Source organism: Limanda limanda, chromosome 7 (assembly GCF_963576545.1).
Source record: "Limanda limanda chromosome 7, fLimLim1.1, whole genome shotgun sequence".
Taxonomy (NCBI): domain Eukaryota; kingdom Metazoa; phylum Chordata; class Actinopteri; order Pleuronectiformes; family Pleuronectidae; genus Limanda; species Limanda limanda.
This window is the reverse complement of record NC_083642.1, coordinates 27,056,272-27,058,771: the sequence shown is the minus strand read 5'-3', so window position 1 is coordinate 27,058,771 and position 2,500 is coordinate 27,056,272. Positions and strand designations below refer to the sequence as shown.

The 2,500-nt window shown below is 45.5% G+C and overlaps 8 non-coding genes across 8 annotated transcripts in view; all 8 read left to right on the top strand.

Moving 5' to 3' along the window:
• Positions 1-53, top strand: part of LOC133007505 (5S ribosomal RNA) — a 119-nt gene extending 66 nt beyond the window's left edge. Inside the window, exon 1 of the ribosomal RNA XR_009679972.1 lies at positions 1-53. This exon is cut by the window's left edge and continues 66 nt beyond it. This is a non-coding gene — a ribosomal RNA (5S ribosomal RNA).
• A 214-nt stretch (positions 54-267) lies between these two features.
• LOC133006175 (5S ribosomal RNA) lies at positions 268-386 on the top strand. The gene has a single exon (XR_009678722.1). It is a non-coding gene; the product is annotated as a 5S ribosomal RNA (ribosomal RNA).
• Positions 387-600: 214 nt separating this feature from the next.
• Positions 601-719, top strand: LOC133005942 (5S ribosomal RNA). Its single transcript, XR_009678505.1, has one exon. It is a non-coding gene; the product is annotated as a 5S ribosomal RNA (ribosomal RNA).
• A 214-nt stretch (positions 720-933) lies between these two features.
• On the top strand, positions 934-1,052 carry LOC133006846 (5S ribosomal RNA). The gene has a single exon (XR_009679353.1). It is a non-coding gene; the product is annotated as a 5S ribosomal RNA (ribosomal RNA).
• A 214-nt stretch (positions 1,053-1,266) lies between these two features.
• LOC133006397 (5S ribosomal RNA) lies at positions 1,267-1,385 on the top strand. The gene has a single exon (XR_009678930.1). It is a non-coding gene; the product is annotated as a 5S ribosomal RNA (ribosomal RNA).
• A 214-nt stretch (positions 1,386-1,599) lies between these two features.
• On the top strand, positions 1,600-1,718 carry LOC133006873 (5S ribosomal RNA). The gene has a single exon (XR_009679379.1). It is a non-coding gene; the product is annotated as a 5S ribosomal RNA (ribosomal RNA).
• A 214-nt stretch (positions 1,719-1,932) lies between these two features.
• LOC133007504 (5S ribosomal RNA) lies at positions 1,933-2,051 on the top strand. The gene has a single exon (XR_009679971.1). It is a non-coding gene; the product is annotated as a 5S ribosomal RNA (ribosomal RNA).
• A 214-nt stretch (positions 2,052-2,265) lies between these two features.
• LOC133006174 (5S ribosomal RNA) lies at positions 2,266-2,384 on the top strand. The gene has a single exon (XR_009678721.1). It is a non-coding gene; the product is annotated as a 5S ribosomal RNA (ribosomal RNA).
• Positions 2,385-2,500: the final 116 nt, after the last annotated feature.

Sequence of the window (2,500 nt, the reverse complement as noted above, 5' to 3'; positions counted from 1 at the left end):
CTTGGTTAGTACTTGGATGGGAGACCGCCTGGGAATACCAGGTGCTGTAAGCTTTTTCGAATTTGCTTTGCAACCAGCTGAGGGAACGGTTGCTGCTGCTTTAAAGGAGAAACATCTTGGAAAGAGCAGGAAAGACTCACCATCAAAGAAAACAAGGATATGGAACCCTGACATTATTACTGATGGAAATGCTTGATAATTGTCATGATTTGATGATGGTGGTGGTGGTTCACATGTATAAATAAGGTATTGTGGGTTGAGTCTTTCGCTTACGGCCATACCACCCTGAGCACGCCCGATCTCGTCTGATCTCGGAAGCTAAGCAGGGTCGGGCTTGGTTAGTACTTGGATGGGAGACCGCCTCGGAATACCAGGTGCTGTAAGCTTTTTCGAATTTGCTTTGCAACCAGCAGAGGGAACGGTTGCTGCTGCTTTAAAGGAGAAACATCTTGGAAAGAGCAGGAAAGACTCAACATCAAAGAAAACAAGGATATGGAACCCTGACATTATTACTGATGGAAATGATTGATAATTGTCATGATTTGATGATGGTGGTGGTGGTTCACATGTATAAATAAGGTATTGTGGGTTGAGTTTTTCGCTTACGGCCATACCACCCTGAGCACGCCCGATCTCGTCTGATCTCGGAAGCTAAGCAGGGTCGGGCTTGGTTAGTACTTGGATGGGAGACCCCCTGGGAATACCAGGTGCTGTAAGCTTTTTCGAATTTGCTTTGCAACCAGCAGAGGGAACGGTTGCTGCTGCTTTAAATGAGAAACATCTTGGAAAGAGCAGGAAAGACTCAACATCAAAGAAAACAAGGATATGGAACCCTGACATTATTACTGATGGAAATGTTTGATAATTGTCATGATTTGATGATGGTGGTGGTGGTTCACATGTATAAATAAGGTATTGTGGGTTGAGTCTTTCGCTTACGGCCATACCACCCTGAGCACGCCCGATCTCGTCTGATCTCGGAAGCTAAACATGGTCGGGCTTGGTTAGTACTTGGATGGGAGACCGCCTGGGAATACCAGGTGCTGTAAGCTTTTTCGAATTTGCTTTGCAACCAGCTGAGGGAACGGTTGCTGCTGCTTTAAAGGAGAAACATCTTGGAAAGAGCAGGAAAGACTCACCATCAAAGAAAACAAGGATATGGAACCCTGACATTATTACTGATGGAAATGATTGATAATTGTCATGATTTGATGATGGTGGTGGTGGTTCACATGTATAAATAAGGTATTGTGGGTTGAGTCTCTCGCTTACGGCCATACCACCCTAAGCACGCCCGATCTCGTCTGATCTCGGAAGCTAAGCAGGGTCGGGCTTGGTTAGTACTTGGATGGGAGACCGCCTGGGAATACCAGGTGCTGTAAGCTTTTTCGAATTTGCTTTGCAACCAGCAGAGGGAACGGTTGCTGCTGCTTTAAAGGAGAAACATCTTGGAAAGAGCAGGAAAGACTCAACATCAAAGAAAACAAGGATATGGAACCCTGAAATTATTACTGATGAAAATGATTGATAATTGTCATGATTTGATGATGGTGGTGGTGGTTCACATGTATAAAAAAGGTAATGTGGGTTGAGTCTCTCGCTTACGGCCATACCACCCTGAGCACGCCCGATCTCGTCTGATCTCGGAAGCTAAGCAGGGTCGGGCTTGGTTAGTACTTGGATGGGAGACCGCCTGGGAATACCAGGTGCTGTAAGCTTTTTCGAATAAGCTTTGCAACCAGCAGAGGGAACAGTTGCTGCTGCTTTAAAGGAGAAACATCTTGGAAAGAGCAGGAAAGACTCAACATCAAAGAAAACAAGGATATGGAACCCTGACATTATTACTGATGGAAATGATTGATAATTGTCATGATTTGATGATGGTGGTGGTGGTTCACATGTATAAATAAGGTATTGTGGGTTGAGTCTTTCGCTTACGGCCATACCACCCTGAGCACGCCCGATCTCGTCTGATCTAGGAAGCTAAGCATGGTCGGGCTTGGTTAGTACTTGGATGGGAGACCGCCTGGGAATACCAGGTGCTGTAAGCTTTTTCGAATTTGCTTTGCAACCAGCTGAGGGAACGGTTGCTGCTGCTTTAAAGGAGAAACATCTTGGAAAGAGCAGGAAAGACTCACCATCAAAGAAAACAAGGATATGGAACCCTGACATTATTACTGATGGAAATGCTTGATAATTGTCATGATTTGATGATGGTGGTGGTGGTTCACATGTATAAATAAGGTATTGTGGGTTGAGTCTTTCGCTTACGGCCATACCACCCTGAGCACGCCCGATCTCGTCTGATCTCGGAAGCTAAGCAGGGTCGGGCTTGGTTAGTACTTGGATGGGAGACCGCCTCGGAATACCAGGTGCTGTAAGCTTTTTCGAATTTGCTTTGCAACCAGCAGAGGGAACGGTTGCTGCTGCTTTAAAGGAGAAACATCTTGGAAAGAGCAGGAAAGACTCAACATCAAAGAAAACAAGGATATGGAACCCT